The 18,779-nt window shown below is 41.3% G+C and overlaps 1 long non-coding RNA gene across 1 annotated transcript in view; it reads right to left on the bottom strand.

The window, feature by feature from the left end:
* Positions 1-3,251: 3,251 nt before the first annotated feature.
* The window catches only part of LOC130683561 (uncharacterized), a 186,459-nt gene continuing 170,931 nt past the window's right edge, over positions 3,252-18,779 (bottom strand). Inside the window, exon 3 of the long non-coding RNA XR_008997342.1 lies at positions 3,252-3,581. This is a non-coding gene — a long non-coding RNA (uncharacterized LOC130683561). The remainder of the gene's footprint in view (positions 3,582-18,779) is intronic.

Genomic DNA, 18,779 nt, shown 5'->3' on the forward strand with positions numbered 1-18,779 from the left:
AGGAATATTTCAACCCAATTTCTTAAACTGTTGGTGGCTTGAAATTGGCCACAGTGTAAGTATTTACACCAGGGAAACTACCAAATATGACAAATCAGGGTTTGTTTGTGAAGAAAAGCTTATCTCTTCTCTACACTTTACTTGTTTTCTATACTCAGCTACAACATTCTACTTACAAAATACATCACTTCTGGTCACCAAATGTTGGGGGGGTGGGGGTTCCCACACCAAGCAATTCTCAGTCATCAGCAGAGAGTCCTGTGATTTAACTCAATTCTGATACTAGCTACCTGGAGTTAGCACCAGATCCCACAAGTTAAGGGTCCAGTATCACAAGACTGCCACATTTCAGAGGCTAATTTCAACTCCAGGTTGTCACCTGTGCATCTGACCAACCAGCTATAAATCAGAGGTTTCCATGACACCTTCCTCAGGTTCAATAATTTGCTAGAGCAGCTCATAGAACTCAGAAAAACATTTTACTTACTAGACTGTCAGTTTATTACAAAAAGATACAACTCAGGAACAGCCAGATGAAGGAGATGTTTAGGGCAAGGTATGTGGGAAGGGCCATGCCTTCCCTGGGTGTACCAGCAAATATGTTTTCCCAGCACCTCTGTGTGTTTGCCAGTCCAGACGCTTCCCAAACCCCTTCAGCTAGGATCTTTATGATGGCTTCATTACAGGCATGATTGATTGAATCATCGGATATTTGTGACTAACTCAACCTCCAGCATCTCTCCCCTCCCCAGAGGCTGAGGGGTGGGGCTGAAAGTGCCGGTCCTCTAATCACATGGTTGGTTCCCCTGGCAGCCAGCCCCAACCTGAGGTGCTTTCCAAAAGCCACCTCATTGACATAAACTCAGGTGTGCTTGAAAGGGGCTTCTTAGGAATAACAAAAGTTATTCCTTTTACATTTGTCACTCTATCACTTAGGAAATTCCAAGGGCTTTAGGGGCTCTATGCCAGGAACAGGACAGAGACCAAATATATTCTTGCTATAAATCACAATGTCATTGTTTGTTTTGTTTTTCCCAGATTTCTAGTTTACCAGCACACCCCTGGCACGGTGAACAACCTAGCAGTGACCAGAGAGCACCAGGGCCAGTGGGCAGTTCCCAAGAATTCCATTCCATGGGGATATGATGCATGGAGGGAAAGTTGTTTGTCAGAACAAACTCAGTTCTGTGGTACTTTAGATTTAAAAGGGGCCATTTTTCTGTCCTTAAGATAGGAGTTCCTAAAATTTTTTCGTACTCCAATACACACACCACAGGTAAGACACATTCGTCCAGGTGCCTGTGGTCAGCTAGGTTTCCCATCACCCTGCCTGGGGCCCACCCCTTCCCCTGCACTGAAGAAAGAATATCAGACTGCCATGGGTGGGCATGTGGCACTTTTACAATCTTGACGTTACTCTCTCTTTACTAAGACAACAGTTTGCAAACATCACTACTTCATTACCACCAAAATATTGGTTGTGACAAACCTCACCAAGGAACCAAGCCCTGGTTGGTAAGACTCACCATACAAAGTATATCTATTTGCTTCCTGACTTGTATTCAATACAGTTCCCTCCTTTTTCAAGCTGCTCATAACATTCTCTGAGCTGACTTGGAAAAAGAGAAAAAAATCATCTCACAGTTGGCACTTGTGATTTAATGCTTAGGCTTTTCCACAAGAAATCAGTCTTTCACTCATCTAACCATTCAATAAACACATGTTGAACGTGGGTGGGGTCCTGTACACAAACCTGACCTGACATATAGGGGTCTTACAATCTGCCCCTGGCATGTCTCCAACAGCCCCTTTGTAGTTTCTGGAAGGAAACATGTGCTCTTACAACTCTGACTTTTTCTTATAAAGTAATTTAAGAACAGTCTCATGATTAAAATTTTACTCCATAAAAAATATATGGATTAAAAAAATAAAAGTTCCCCCTTCACCCTCCACTTCTGACTCCCAGTGTCATCTTCCTCCACAAGGTAACCACATAACAATTTAGGTTTGCTGTTTAGAATGTTTTCCAAAATACATTTATATACACAGATAGTGCTTATATGAATGTATTATTTTGACTCCAATACTATACAAACAATAAATGGATAATACTGTACATATTATGTACAAAATAACTTTGTTTTCACATATATCCTAGAGATCTTCCTGTGTCTGTACACCTATATATCTATCTCATTCTTCTAAAGGACTAAGTTGATTTCCATGTTATGAATATATTAAATTATTTCATCAATTTCCACTTGATAGACATTTAGGTGATACATTGTTTTTCACAACTGCAAACAGTTCTGCAATAAGGACATATTTGTGCACTTCTATAAGTATTTCCTTGACCCCACATGCATTCCTGAGTACTGCAGGGCTTAGCTCCTTGCCCTGTGACTGTTCTTACTTATGGGTGAGCTTCCTGAGGGTAAGGATGAGTCCATATTCTAATTTTTTAGCCTAACATTTGTCATAGTGACTGATCTCTATAGCTATTCAATAATATTTATTGCACTAATGAATGAATAAATATGATACCTACCCTTGGCTGCATAACTATTCTGTGGCAGACCCTGTCCTAAGAACTTTACATACTTCATATAATTTAATCCCCAAAACAATGCTATGACATTGAAGTTATTACGCATGTTATTCTGCTGGTGACACTGGAGGTAAAACAAGGTTGAATGAATTCCCTAAAATCATATGGCTTCTAACTGGCAGATCCAAAAATAACACCAAGGATGGCCTGACTCCAAAGTCCATTGCTTTGCCCCATTCCTCTATATGGCCCCCAACTGAGGTCAGGCCCAGGACCACCCAGGCAAATGGAACAGAATGGAATTGTCTATACAGAGTAAAAACCATGACCAGCCATTCAGTGCATAAAATGTACTGTATCTAAAACTAAGATGTTTTCAGTGCCTACAAATGATGCTAAGATGAATATTCATTGATAAGAAATTTTTTATTTATATAGTTTATATTATTTTTATATATTACTATTTTATGATATATTATTCATAATAATTTATATGTATTATATGTGTATGTTATACATATAATATATAATATAGGATATGTAATATATATTATTATATATATTATGCATAAGATATTATTAAGTGAAAAATAGCCAATGTAAAAACAATATGCCCCATGGTATATGTATAATCATGACAGAAAAATCTAGAAGACAATATATGCTGATGTATTATAATAATTATCATGGGTCTTCTGAATTTTCTTCTGAGTTTTATTTTCCGATGTAGCTGGGTATGAAACACTCTGCCAGTTTAGGGCATTCAAATAAGCTCTATTTGTATTTTTTTATAAATCAATCACTCAAACATTCCCACATTTTCTCCTTCCTGATTGGTCCAAGAATCATCAGATTTCCACAGTTCTGTTACCAGCCACTAGGTGAGGGGAAGAGGAGAGAAACCCCTGACGCGCACTGGCCTTTTGCTTGCATTGCAGCAGTCTTCTCTTGCTGTTGAATAGGGTCTGCTCAGCTTGGCGCTTCCTTGTTGACCCTCTCCCTGATCCAGATCCTTGCTCAGGCCAAGGACATCCTTTAAGAAAGGAAATAAAATAGTATAAAATATTTAATTTGAAAATATTGATAACAACAATAATACTAACCCAATTTGCAGACAAAAACATCAAAATGTAAATACATGAAGTGACTTACCCAAGTTCGCCCAAGCAAAATACTGACAGTCAGAGCTAACTGCAACATCCCAACTCAGGTTATCTCCAGCCTCGAATAAGGCCAGCTTCCCCCAGCAAGCCGGAATGAGGGTCCCTCTGTCAATGCCCAAAGCAGTACACAATATCTCCTTGCACCAACCTCCCTTTTCCCTGCCACTCCCTCCCTTACAAAGTAACCTCTGACAGTATCCCAGGACAGAATGCTAACTTACATCTGAAAAGACATTTTTCCTTAAATAAAAAACAGATGTACAAACATACAAGGAAAGATAAGAAGCTAGAAGGTAAAATTACTCTAAAACAAATGTCAACTAACTAAGATCTCCAGGCCAATTCTGGCCCACTGCCTGTTTTTGTAAATAAAGTTTTATTGGAACATAGCTCTGCCTATTCCTTTATGTGTTGTCTTTGGCTGCTTTTGCACCATTAGCAGAGTAGTTGCAACAGAATCTCTGGCCTGAGAAGCTAAAAATTTTACTACCTAGTTCTTTACAAGAAAATGTTCATTGACCTCTCATGTGGAAGAATAAATATACTTCCTCCCTTGTTGACACTAACAAACCATGACCATTTGCCCATCCAAGAACCCCCATGAGCTTCAGAGGTGGCCACTGAAGACCACAGTCCCTCCTTTCAGTTCCAACAGACACAAGCAGGGGAGATGCACACACACCCAGATCCTCTCTCAGATGGTATCCTCCAGACAATGGCTGCACATCTAATGTTTGTAGTTTTCTTTTTTTTTTTAATAAGAGAAAAACACAAACTGCTAAAATACAACTAAAGGTCAATGAGACAGTTAAGAGAGAATGACAGGGCAAGTTATGAGAGAAATTGCTGTCAGAGCAATCTGCAGGACTCCAATCAATCGCACAGCATGGATAGGGAACAGTGGGGCATCAGAGGAGCTGGAAAAGGTCAGGGAAGACTAGGAGGATGATATTAAAAAGGAAATAAGGAAAGCTGGAGACGGCAGAGTATTCATAAGTGGGGTAAGGGGAGACAAATGGACTGTCATGGAGGGTAAATTGCTCCGAGAGAAGATGAGAAATATGCCAACAATGGAGAGAAAATCAAATTCTGGACCCACCACATGAGAGGGGGAAAGGAATCATAAAGACAAGTCTGCAAGCAAAATGACGTACAAATGGTATTTTTTCCAGAAATAGACTAATAAAATGCAGACGAAACTCATCAAATTGAAAAATGCCTTTCATCACTTGAAACACAGCCCATTGTGCAAGCCAGAGTACAGTCACAGAAGCCAGGAAGGAAAGCCTTTGAGTTTGGGCTCTGTCGCTTCCTAGAACACCCATATGAAAGTAAATTTTACTAAGAAATGCTGTAAGTGATCTTGCTTACCCAGCTTGCCTCCCTCTAGGCACCAAAATCTTGACTGATCTGGCACTTGTATCGGGAGTAATATTTAAAGTATCTAATGACAGCTATGACACAGGCCCTGGCCAATCAGAACAAAGTCCTGCTCGTGAGTCATACAGAGGCGGAGCAGCTGAGAAGTAACCCTGACACACAGCGATGCCTAGGGTGGGTTTGGGCATCACTCTAGGCAAACCTAGAGTGGAGCCTCACTCTGGAATCAGAACTACTCACCATATGCACGTGTGTTAACTGAACTGGCAGAAGACCTGAGCTCAATCCGCATCCACGCTTCCTTCTCAGGAAGGGCTGGTGATAATTCCCAGTGCTGGCCTGGCTGGGTCCTCCTTCCTCCAGGTTCTGGAGATCTTCTCGATCATTATCCAGGTTGGCTTCTTCCTACCAGCCCTAATAACCAGCCCCACCTGCCCAAAGAGAAGTCTCCAACAATTTAGTCACTCATCATCAGTTTCTGTGGAAAGCAAGCTTTTCTTCTAACGTAGCCTTTCTTCCACAAGCACAAAATGTGGACTGTGTTGCTATTCATGAGAAATCTTCATGTTCCTCTGACTCTTTTCCAACAGTCCCCACACAGCGACCAACAGAGTTTTCATTGCCTTGAATTGGAACACTTGCTGATTGAGATCTGAGCTGTCAGTGGATAGAAGGTATGTCACTTCATCTTTCTGTGTCTCCGTTTCCTCACCTAAGAATAACTGTAGAGAGGTGGGGCGGAAGATGGCGGCGTGAGTAGAGCAGCGGAAATCTCCTCCCAAAACAGCATATATCTATGAAAATATAACAAAGACAACCCTTCCTAGAATAAAGACCAGAGGACACAGGACAATATCCAGACCACATCCACACCTGAGAGAACCCAGCGCCTCGCGAAGGGGGTAAGATACAAGCCCCGGCCCCGCGGGAGCCGAGCGCCCCTCCCCCCAGCTCCCGGCGGGAGAAGAGCAGGCAGAGCGGGAGGGAGACGGAGCCCAGGGCTGCCGAACACCCAGCCCCAGCCATCCGGGCCAGAGTGCAGGGCCCTCGATACTGGGAAAACAGGGCAGCAAGAACAGTGAGCAGGCACTGGAGGCTGGGCGACAGAGGACATAAGAAAAGCGCGCGACCATTTTTTTTTTTTTTTTGCTTTTTTGCTGTTTTGTTTTGGCGAGCGCTTTTTGGAAGTCTTAAAGGGACAGGGACCCCAATATTAGGGAAACAGGGCAGAAAGACCGGTGAGCAGAGGCCTGAGGCTGGCACCGGAGAATAAAGAAAAACAAACGACCACCTTTTTTTTTTAATTAAAAAAATTTTTTTTCTTGTTTTTTTTGTGGTCGTTGTTTTGTTTTGGCGGGTGCTTTTTGGAAGTCTTAAAGGGGCAGGGCGGGTCACTTAATCCAGAGGTAGGGAATCCGGGATCTCTGGGCACCCTAACCCCTGGGCTGCAGGGAGCAGGGAGGCCCCTTACGGAGATAAACAGCCTCCCAGCAGCTCCTGCTCCAACGCGACTCCACCATTTTGGAGTAGCTGCCCGAGCCAGGCCACGCCCACAGCAACAGCGGAGATTAACTCCATAGCAGCCGGGCAGGAAGCAGAAACCCTGTCTGCGCGCAGCTGCGCAGCACAAGCCACTAGAGGCCGCTGTTCTCCCAGGAGAGGAGGGCCACAAACCACGAAGAAAGGAAGTCCTTCCAGCCGTCACTCGTCCCAGTTCTGCAGACTATTCCTATCACCATGAAAAGGCAAAGCTACAGGCAGACAAAGATCACAGAGACAACACCAGAGAAGGAGACAGACCTAACCAGTCTTCCTGACAAAGAATTCAAAATAAGAATCATAAACATGCTGACAGAGATGCAGAGAAATACGCAAGAAAAATGGGATGAAGTCCGGAAAGAGATCACAGATGCCAGAAAGGAGATCGCAGAAATGAAACAAACTCTGGAAGGGTTTATAAGCAGAATGGATAGAATGCAAGAGGCCATTGATGGAATTGAAATCAGAGAACAGGAACGCATAGAAGCTGACATAGAGAGAGACAAAAGGATCTCCAGGAATGAAACAATATTAAGAGAACTGTGTGACCAATCTAAAAGGAGCAATATCCGTATTATAGGGGTCCCAGAAGAAGAAGAGAGAGGCAAAGAGATGGAAAGTATCTTAGAAGAAATAATTGCTGAAAACTTCCCCACACTGGGGGAGGAAGTAATCAAACAGACCACGGAAATACACAGAACCCCCAACAGAAAGGATCCAAGAAGGGCAACACCAAGACACATAATAATTAAAATGGCAAAGATCAAGGACAAGGAAAGAGTGTTAAAGGCAGCTAGAGAGAAAAAGGTCACCTATAAAGGGAAACCCATCAGGCTAACGTCAGATTTCTCAACAGAAACTCTACAGGCCAGAAGAGAATGGCATGATATATTTAATACAATGAAACAGAAGGGCCTTGAACCAAGGATACTGTATCCAGCACGACTATCATTCAAATATGACGGTGGGATTAAACAATTCCCAGACAAACAAAAGCTGAGGGAATTTGCTTTCCACAAACCACCTCTACAGAACATCTTACAGGTACTGCTCTAGATGGGAGCACTCCTAGAAAGAGCACAGCACAAAACACCCAACATATGAAGAATCGAGGAGGAGGAACAAGAAGTGAGAGAAGAAAAGAATCTCCAGACAGTGTATATAACAGCTCAATAAGCGAGCTAAGTTAGGCAGTAAGATACTAAAGAGGCTAACCTTGAACCTTTGGTAACCACGAATTTAAAGCCTGCAATGGCAATAAGTACATATCTTTCAATAGTCACCCTAAATGTTAATGGGTTGAATGCACCAATCAAAAGACACAGAGTAACAGAATGGATAAAAAAGCAAGACCCATCTATATGCTGCTTACAAGAAACTCACCTCAAACCCAAAGACATGTACAGACTAAAAGTCAAGGGATGGAAAAACATATTTCAAGCAAACAACAGTGAGAAGAAAGCAGGGGTTGCAGTACTAATATCAGACAAAATAGACTTCAAAACAAAGAAAGTAACAAGAGATAAAGAAGGACACTACATAATGATAAAGGGCTCAGTCAAACAAGAGGATATAACCATTCTAAATATATATGCACCCAACACAGGAGCACCAGCATATGTGAAACAAATACTAACAGAACTAAAGGGGGATATAGACTGCAATGCATTCATTCTAGGAGACTTCAACACACCACTCACCCCAAAGGATAGATCCACTGGGCAGAAAATAAGTAAGGACACGGAAGCACTGAACAACACAGTAGAGCAGATGGACCTAATAGACATCTATAGAACTCTACATCCAAAAGCAGCGGGATATACATTCTTCTCAAGTGCACATGGAACATTCTCCAGAATAGACCACATACTAGGCCACAAAAAGAGCCTCAGAAAATTCCAAAAGATTGAAATCCTACCAACCAACTTTTCAGACCACAAAGGCATAAAACTAGAAATAAACTGTACAAAGAAAGCAAAGAGGCTCACGAACACATGGAGGCTTAACAACACGCTCCTAAATAATCAATGGATCAATGACCAAATAAAAATGGAGATCCAGCAATATATGGAAACAAATGACAACAACAATACTAAGCCCCAACTTCTGTGGGACACAGCAAAAGCAGTCTTAAGAGGAAAGTATATAGCAATCCAAGCATATTTAAAAAAGGAAGAGCAATCCCAAATGAATGGTCTAATGTCACAATTATCGAAATTGGAAAAAGAAGAACAGATGAGGCCTAAGGTCAGCAGAAGGAGGGACATAATAAAGATCAGAGAAGAAATAAATAAAATTGAGAAGAATAAAACAATAGCAAAAATCAATGAAACCAAGAGCTGGTTCTTCGAGAAAATAAACAAAATAGATAAGCCTCTAGCCAGACTTATTAAGAAGAAAAGAGAGTCAACACAAATCAACAGTATCAGAAACGAGAAAGGAAAAATCACGACGGACCCCACGGAAATGCAAAGAATTATTGGAGAATACTATGAAAACCTATATGCTAACAAGCTGGGAAACCTAGGAGAAATGGACAACTTCCTAGAAAAATATAACCTTCCAAGATTGACCCAGGAAGAAACAGAAAATCTAAACAGATCAATTACCAGCAACGAAATTGAAGAGGTAATCAAAAAACTACCAAAGAACAAAACCCCCGGGCCAGATGGATTTACCTCGGAATTTTATCAGACATACAGGGAAGACATAATACCCATTCTCCTTAAAGTTTTCCCAAAAATAGAGGAGGAGGGGATACTCCCAAACTCATTCTATGAAGCTAACATCACCCTAATACCAAAACCAGGCAAAGACCCCACCAAAAAAGAAAACTACAGACCAATATCCCTGATGAACGTAGATGCAAAAATACTCAACAAAATATTAGCAAACCGAATTCAAAAATACATCAAAAGGATCATACACCATGACCAAGTGGGATTCATTCCAGGGACGCAAGGATGGTACAACATTCGAAAGTCCATCAACATCATCCACCACATCAACAAAAAGAAAGACAAAAACCACATGATCATCTCCATAGATGCTGAAAAAGCATTTGACAAAGTTCAACATCCATTCATGTTAAAAACTCTCAGCAAAATGGGAATAGAGGGCAAGTACCTCAACATAATAAAGGCCATCTATGAGAAACCCACAGCCAACATTATATTGAACAGCGAGAAGCTGAAAGCATTTCCTCTGAGATCGGGAACTAGACAGGGATGCCCACTCTCTCCACTGTTATTTAACATAGTACTGGAGGTCCTAGCCACGGCAATCAGACAAAATAAAGAAATACAAGGAATCCAGATTGGTAAAGAAGAAGTTAAACTGTCACTATTTGCAGATGACATGATACTGTACATAAAAAACCCTAAAGACTCCACCCCAAAACTACTAGAACTGATATCGGAATACAGCAAAGTTGCAGGATACAAAATCAACACACAGAAATCTGTGGCTTTCCTATATACTAACAATGAACCAACAGAGAGAGAAATCAGGAAAACAACTCCATTCACAATTGCATCAAAAAAAATAAAATACCTAGGAATAAACCTAACCAAAGAAGTGAAAGACTTATACTCTGAAAACTACAAGTCACTCTTAAGAGAAATTAAAGGGGACACTAACAGATGGAAACTCATCCCATGCTCGTGGCTAGGAAGAATTAATATCGTTAAAATGGCCATCCTGCCCAAAGCAATATACAGATTTGATGCAATCCCTATGAAACTACCAGCAACATTCTTCAATGAACTGGAACAAATAATTCAAAAATTCATATGGAAACACCAAAGACCCCGAATAGCCAAAGCAATCCTGAGAAAGAAGAATAAAGTAGGGGGGATCTCACTCCCCAACTTCAAGCTCTACTATAAAGCCATAGTAATCAAGACAATTTGGTACTGGCACAAGAGCAGAGCCACAGACCAATGGAACAGATTAGAGAATCCAGACATTAACCCAGACATATATGGTCAATTAATATTTGATAAAGGAGCCATGGACATACAATGGCGAAATGACAGTCTCTTCAACAGGTGGTGCTGGCAAAACTGGACAGCTACATGTAGGAGAATGAAACTGGACCATTGTCTAACCCCATATACAAAAGTAAACGCAAAATGGATCAAAGACCTGAATGTAAGCCATGAAACCATTAAACTCTTGGAAGAAAACATAGGCGAAAACCTCTTAGACATAAACATGAGTGACCTCTTCTTGAACATATCTCCCCGGGCAAGGAAAACAACAGCAAAAATGAATAAGTGGGACTATATTAAGCTGAAAAGCTTCTGTACAGCAAAAGACACCATCAATAGAACAAGAAGGATCCCTACAGTATGGGAGAATATATTTGAAAATGACACATCCGATAAAGGCTTGACGTCCAGAATATATAAGGAGCTCTCACGCCTCAACAAACAAAAAACAAATAACCCAATTAAAAAATGGGCAGAGGAACTGAACAGACAGTTCTCCAAAAAAGAAATACAGATGGCCAACAGACACATGAAAAGATGCTCCACATCGCTAATTATCAGAGAAATGCAAATTAAAACTACAATGAGGTATCACCTCACACCAGTAAGGATGGCTGCCATCCAAAAGACAAACAACAACAAATGTTGGCGAGGCTGTGGAGAAAGGGGAACCCTCCTACACTGCTGGTGGGAATGTAAGTTAGTTCAACCATTGTGGAAAGCAGTATGGAGGTACATCAAAATGCTCAAAACAGACTTACCATTTGACCCAGGAATTGCACTCCTAGGAATTTACCCTAAGAATGCAGCAATCAAGTTTGAGAAAGACAGATGCACCCCTATGTTTATTGCAGCACTATTTACAATAGCCAAGAATTGGAAGCAACCTAAATGTCCATCAATAGATGAATGGATAAAGAAGATGTGGTACATATACACAATGGAATACTACTCAGCTATAAGAAAAGGGCAAATCCAATCATTTGCAGCAACATGGATGGAGCTGGAGGGTATTATGCTCAGTGAAACAAGCCAAGCGGAGAAAGAGAAATACCAAATGATTTCACTTATCTGTGGAATATAAGAACAAAGGAAAAACTGAAGGAACAAAACAGCAGCAGAATCACAGAACTCAAGAATGGACTAACAGGTACCAAAGGGAAAGGGACTGGGGAGGATGGGTGGGTAGGGAGGGATAAGGGGGGGAGAAGTAGGGGGGTATTAAGATTAACATGCATGGGGGGGTAGGAGAAAAGGGAGGGCTGTACAACACAGAGAAGGCAAGTAGTGATTCTACAACATTTTGCTATGCTGATGGACAGTGACTGTAAAGGGGTTTATAGGGGAGACCTGGTATAGGGGAGAGCCTAGTAAACATAATATTCGTCATGTAAGTGTAGATTAGTGATAGCAAAAAAAAAAAAAGGGCAGTTCCTGTGTAGTAACCTCCAACGAGTTCTACACAAGGGTATAAAGGGCATATAAAAGTGTAGGCAAAGGGTCTGTTTGTGTTTATACAGAGGATCAAAGCCTAATTGGGCTACCCCGAAAATGAACTAAGATACGATATGAAAAAGAACTTCCAACATCTGCACCCTCTGGAAGACTCATGCCAGAAGATGATCATCAAAAAACCCCAACAAAGATCCACGCACTGCTACAGCTGTAGATGCACTCATCCCACCAGTTCCTGGACCTGCCATGGGAATGAGGAAGGAGATATCTAAGCTGGCCTGTGCATACAGTAAAACAACAAATTTGACTGGATCTATACTGTTGGAACTCAACCAAGAATTTGGAGAAGTGCAAATTGTAGCGCTCCAAAGTCTTACAACTACAAACTATTTATTGTTAAAAGAACATATGGCATGTGAACAGTCCCCAGGAATGGGTTGTTTTAATTTGTCTGATTTCTCTCAGACTGTTCAAGTTCATTTGGACAATATCCACCATATCATAGATAAGTTTTCACAAATGCCTAAGGTGCCTAACTGGTTTTCTTGGTTTCACTGCAGATGGCTGGTAATTACAGATATGCTTTGGTTATGTAACTATACTCCTATTATGTTAATGTGTGTGTGCAATTTAAGTAGTAGCTTAAAACCTATACATGCTGAAGTTACTCTACAAGAAGATATATCAAAGAAATAATCAATCTTCCCATGTTTTCTTCCGCCTGCTACTTCTATAGCTTTTCTTCTTCCTTCCTAATTACAACCCTTAAATAGAATTCGTGCCTCATATCAAATTTACCGAGTATCATAATTCTTCCAAGTGGTAAAGATACCTCAAGACAAATGCTGGGCATAGAAGCCACAGGGCATAAATATGCAAAGAAGTAAAAAGCTAACTTTTTCAAACAATAAGGCTTCTCTCTCACTTACCAACTTCACATTTCCCTGTATGGCCCCGGAAGATGACTGGTTAGCCAGAGACGGGTAAGATTCCTCAAGGGAGGAACAACCTAAGACAGGCACAGTCGCAGGGGGGCCATCAGGTGAGAAATTGGGGATCAACAGAGGTGAGGCTTAGAACCTCACCCCCCCGTTCTGAGAGCAATCTTCTGCATACGTGGATGTTTTATTGCCCTGGTCTAGCTTGGATTAACACATAGTCTACAGGCACACACCTGATCATCTACATGTGCTCTCTTACAACACTAAACTAGTTTTTCTACCTTTATCGTGTATCCTCCTACCACTTCAGCATTTTATTAAAAATAATAATAATAAAGAGAGAAATGTGGTATCCACATATAAATCAAGTATAAAAACCAAATTAGTATTCATATTTGAACTGACTGTTTATAGTTCATAATGCATGAGCAAAACCGAAAGTTTCTGTGATGACTGCCCTTGTACTGTTCACTATGTAACTTATTCATTATGTAAGAATTTGTTCTACATGTAAAAACTTGTTTGTTATGCCTCAGAAGATTGGAGACTGACAAAAATTAGGCTTGGGGTGGAATAATGATTGTGCATTGAGCATTGACTCCCCTATACAGAATTTTATTGTCGTTAACAACCATTTGATCAATAAATATGAGAGATGCCCTCACAAAAAACAAAACAAAACAAAACAAAACAAAAAAAAGGACAGACTTCCAATGGTAAAATAAATAAGTAACCGGGATGTAAGGTATAGCATAAGGAATATAGTCAAGATATTGTAACAGCCTGGTAGGGTGATAGCTGGAACCTAGAATTATGTATATAAATGTTCTACCACTGTGTTGTACACTTGAAACTCATGTAATGTAATACTGTGTGTCAACTACCCTTCAATAAAAAATAATTATTAAAAAAAAAAAAAAAAAAAGAATAACTGTATAGCAGAATGAAGAAATTATTTTAACAGTTGATATATGCTTGAGCCTGAACTTTCTGGATGAAAAATATTCTCCCAGGGAACACCTGTGTCTTTCATTTTAGCAGTGAGAAAATAAAAAGAAATCAAACCAAACAAGAATTTGGTTTTAGGCCAGTGTAGTAGAGTGAAAAGAACACAGTCTGACAGCCAGTTCCAGAGCCCTGTTTTGTCTCCGTGCTCGTCTTAATTGGCCATGAGCCCTTGCATGGACTATGCTCCCTCTCTGGGCCACGGTTTTCCCATCTGTCAAATCGACAGTTCAAATCTACATCCATGTCTCCTCTGGGGCTCCACAGAGATGCTTCAGGGGCCACAGAGAATGAGGCTGACCAATGGGGATCCTCTCCTCTCCCCATCAGCCATCCATTTCTACCTGAACAACTTGCCATAATCTGTTTTATATACTATCTGGTCGCATAACATTCCATTTGATAAAAGGGGCCCATTATTTAAAGAGATAAAAAGGTGAAAAGCCCCCATTCATTTTCGATGCTTCTGTGACTTGAGAATTTTTAAAAAATCATTTTAGAACTCTTTTGTCAGGTAAAAATGTAATACTTGTGGTTAAAACCAAAAGGAGGCATCAGGGCAGATGTGCAGGATTACAGTACGGTGCTCAGTACTAAATACTAAAATGTGGTATTCAGTGGAGAATAATGAAAAGTAATTAAAGTTCTTTTCTCTCCACCTCAAAATGGGAAAGGATAGCTGGGGTCATCATTGGATTTATATTATTTGTAACAAATTGCCTGAGTACCACCATGTCTTTCTGGAAATGTTTATTCTGAAATCCATGTTACCTTGTCTTCCTGTCTTTCAGTCTGGGCCAGTCCACCAGAAAGCTTGCCTAGAAAGACAGAGTATTCAGTTCCTACTGCTGCTGTAACAAATTACAACCAATTTATTGGCATGAAACAACACAGATTTATTATCTTACAGATGTCTGAAAAGGGCCTCATTTTGGCTAGAATCAAGGTGTTGGCAGAGCTGTATTTTCTCTCGAGGCTCCAGGGGAGAATGTGTCCTTTCGCCCTTTCCAGCTTCTAGGGCGCCCCATGTTCCTTGGCTCACAGCCGCTTCCCAGCTTCCAAGCCAACAAATGGCCATCTGAGGCTTCCTCACGGACTCCGCCCAGAGCTGACTGTCCTGTCTCCTCCCTTTTTTCTTTTATGGGCACTTGTGACGACACGGGTCTCACCCAGATAACCCAGGGCAATCTCCCCATGGAAGGTCAGCTGACTGGCAACCTTAATTCAATCTGAAACCTTCCCTTCCCTTTGCCATATAACATAACACATTGAAAGGATCTGGAAATCAGAACATGAACATTTTTGGGGTGGGAGGGAGGACATTATTCTGCCTATCACGGGCAGTTAATTACATGGAAGGTGTTCTCAGGACCTGCCAGAGCAGGAGGTGGGTGGGAGCAGATAGAAGCAGGGAGGGTCACTACCAGAATGGCTGTAAGCACTACTGTCAGAGTAGAAAGATGAACTGAAATTAAAATATCAAGAGACCAAGGCAAAAATTGGGCAATTTCGTGTCAGAACTGGAAGACGGACCAGGGTCAGCAGTAAGGAGGTGGCCGAAGTCAAGAGAGGTGTGGACAGCAAATCAGGATGCAGACTGGTGCTGGGAAGCCTGAGTCTCAAGAGCACCAATAACGACCACCCTCACTGCCTTTTACTGAGTGCCTATTACATGCTAAATTTATAATACTGGGCACTTTCTGATCCTCTGATTCAATCCTTATAAGAACCCTGTGAGATAAGTAGTATTGACCCCATTTCAAAGATGGGAAATTAAAGCTTAGAGACAGCAAGTGACTGGGATTCTAAGCCAGGTTTGTCTTACTCCAATGCACACTGAGTCCTGATCAGCCTTTATGTCCCACACGGCCTTTCCAACAGAATTGAGATGTTTTGCCAGACAAAAGAAAGCAAATTAACAATAATTTTGCTATTCAATTATTTCAAAGTTTCACTCTGAAATGAGTTTGTCAAATCTTAAATAAATTGATCATAATTTTTAAACATTCTCAAGTTGCAACTTTTTATTTTAAGGGTTTTTAACTGCACTTCCTAGTACCCAGTAATTGAAGAGCACTGTGTGCGGTCCCTTAGGCGACGTGTTTGGATAATGTTTTCCCAGCTGACAAGCAGTTCACAAAAGTTAGTTACACTTCCGCTTTGAGAACACTGCCTGGGAGTGTTGTGCTTGGTGTTAGAATCCTCTCCTGGCTCTGCGGAATCACAGACAAAGCCTCCAGATCAGGGTTTTCATCCCTTCTCTCTGTTCACTTGTCTTAGACTCAGAAACCATCCATTCTTCCCTCCAAGTGTCTGAACACCAGGCAAAGTATTTGGCTCACTTTGGCTGCTAGAGGAAAGACAGCCAATAAGTTAATTTTGCTTTCTGGAGTTTATTGGATAAATTCCAGTTGACATCAATTCACCTCCAGCAGAAAATTCAGCCACAGAATGCCTTGACATTTGAGGCAAAGGCAGGCTTCTTTCTAATCTCAAGTGCAATAGAAAAATACCTTTCAGGACTGAGCTGTGGGGCCATCCACCCACAGGCCCCATTCAGACTCTGACATTATCTGTCCTTGATTCTCCCCTTCCAAACACAGGCACGGGGTGGGCAGGGTGTGAATCCTGGCCCCCCAAGGAAATGAAGTGTTCTCCCCAGGGGCCTTCTTCACCTATCTGGTCAACGGGAGCTAATCAGGTCAAAGGAGTCAGAGACTAGCCGCAAGGGGGCAGGCTTTCCAGAGTGAAGCCAGATCCTCTGCTTCAATTTTTCCCTGATCCCTTACCACCTACGGGACTCGTTCCAACCTACTTAGCGAAGAACAAAAGGCTCTTTACAACCTGGCCTCTGCTGACCTTTCCAGACTCACTTCTAGGCTTTACTCTAACCCACAGACAGATCCCACACTTGTGTCTCACTAAACTACTCAGTCTTCATGTGCACCATCTCTTAAGGGATTTACATGTGCTGTTTCTTCTGCCTGGAAAGCAAATGCTTTATTTCAACTTCCACTCTGTTGGCTGAGCTAAGTCTTGGGCAATCTTTGAGCCCCTGGTCACTGTAACTGACCCCAGCCGGCAATCCATCCATGCATCCATCCATCCATCCGTCTGCCCATTTACTTGCTTATTGTTGCCAAGTTGTGTCATATTTGCGTCTTCACACAAATACATGTAACCAGAGCAGAGAAGGCATTGCTTCTCTCCACAGCTGCTTCAGCTGCCTTTAGTCACCCCTAACCCAACACCAGGGTTGACTTTCTCAGGTAGAAAGTAATTAAGAGAACTTAGCAGCCTCAAATTGATTTGGAAGCAGGTGGGGTATAAATGATACATAAAATAAAGTAGATGAACACTTGTCTTCTTAAACAGCAGCAGACACTGCCTGAAGCCGATAAACCAAATGCCAAGTGCAAAGACCCTGGAGATGAGAGGCAGATATTAGCCTACCTTCAATCCTAAAAGTAGGGCAATGTTCAAATAAGAATGACAGAGCATAGCAAAACAGTCGGCAATAAAAGAGTATGAGTGACAAAACATACCTTATTTATAAGCCAAAACTAGAGATTAAAGTGTCCTCTTTCTTAATAAAGAAAAGCTTCTGTAGAAAAGCATGGAGGAATGCAAAAAAAAAAAAGTCCATTTATTGTAAGTCACTGCAAACGGAAAGTTCCCCAAAGTGCTCACATTATTTCTAAGAGGATCTGTGTTTCACCTAAGGCTAAGGCTAGCATTCCATCCTTTAGATGGTACTACTGATGAGACATTTATTTAGCAAATATTTATTGAGCATCTATTAAGTATCAGGCACTGTGTGGACACTAGGGATGTACTAGCAAATCAAATAAAACAAAGTTCTGATAAAGAAGGCAATCCGAGAGTAAACAAACGAACAAGCACATTTTTAGAGAGTGACAAGTACCAATCGGAAAATAAAGCAGGGTGATGAGGAGATAAGGGAGACCTCTCTGGCAAGGTGACATTCACACTGAATGGCAAAGGGTCAAGCAAGTGAAGCTCTGAAGACAGTATTCTAAGCAGAAGGAAACCAGTGCGTGGACGTTCTAAGGAATGGGCCAGGGTGTTGTTCAAAGAAAGGAAGGAAACCAAATGTGGCTGGAGGAGAAAGAGCAACAGGGAGGGTACACAGAGAAGGGGCCAGACAGGGAGAGAAAGGGCAGAGAGTGTCAGGTCCAGTCGGCCAGAAAAGGGAATTAGAATTTTATCCCACATGCAATGGGAAGTCATTGGACGGTGTAAGCAAGGAAGTGAAATAATTTGATTTACATTTTCAACATCAAGTTCTAAAATTTTCAAAGGAATGGCAGTCAATTTCTAAGATAGGTATTCTTAGAGAAAAAGCCTTATGCCAGTACGCAGCAGAACTTTCTCCAGAGTGAGTCTAAAACACCAGGTTAGAGAATATATGCACAGTCTATGTATCTGTGTCCATACCACTGTATCAGTCAAGATATGCCATCAAGGCAGAACTCACACCAGTAATTAGCCTACAGAGAATTTAATATTAATAATTATTAAGTAGTAAAAGGTAAAAGGAGTTAAAAGAGAACTCTAAAGAAGACAGAAATAGAAAGTGTAAAGAGTAGCTATGACCCCTATGGCTGAGGCAGTACCCAAATTTAGAACAAACTTGGAAAGGCTGAGAGTCAGCCTCTAGTTACTCTAGAATTTGGGAATTAACTTCGGAAACACAGCAGGGTTTGCTGTGCACCCACATGAGATTTATGACCAT

The sequence above is a fragment of the Manis pentadactyla genome, chromosome 4 (assembly GCF_030020395.1).
Source record: "Manis pentadactyla isolate mManPen7 chromosome 4, mManPen7.hap1, whole genome shotgun sequence".
In the NCBI taxonomy this organism is placed as follows: Eukaryota; Metazoa; Chordata; class Mammalia; order Pholidota; family Manidae; genus Manis; species Manis pentadactyla.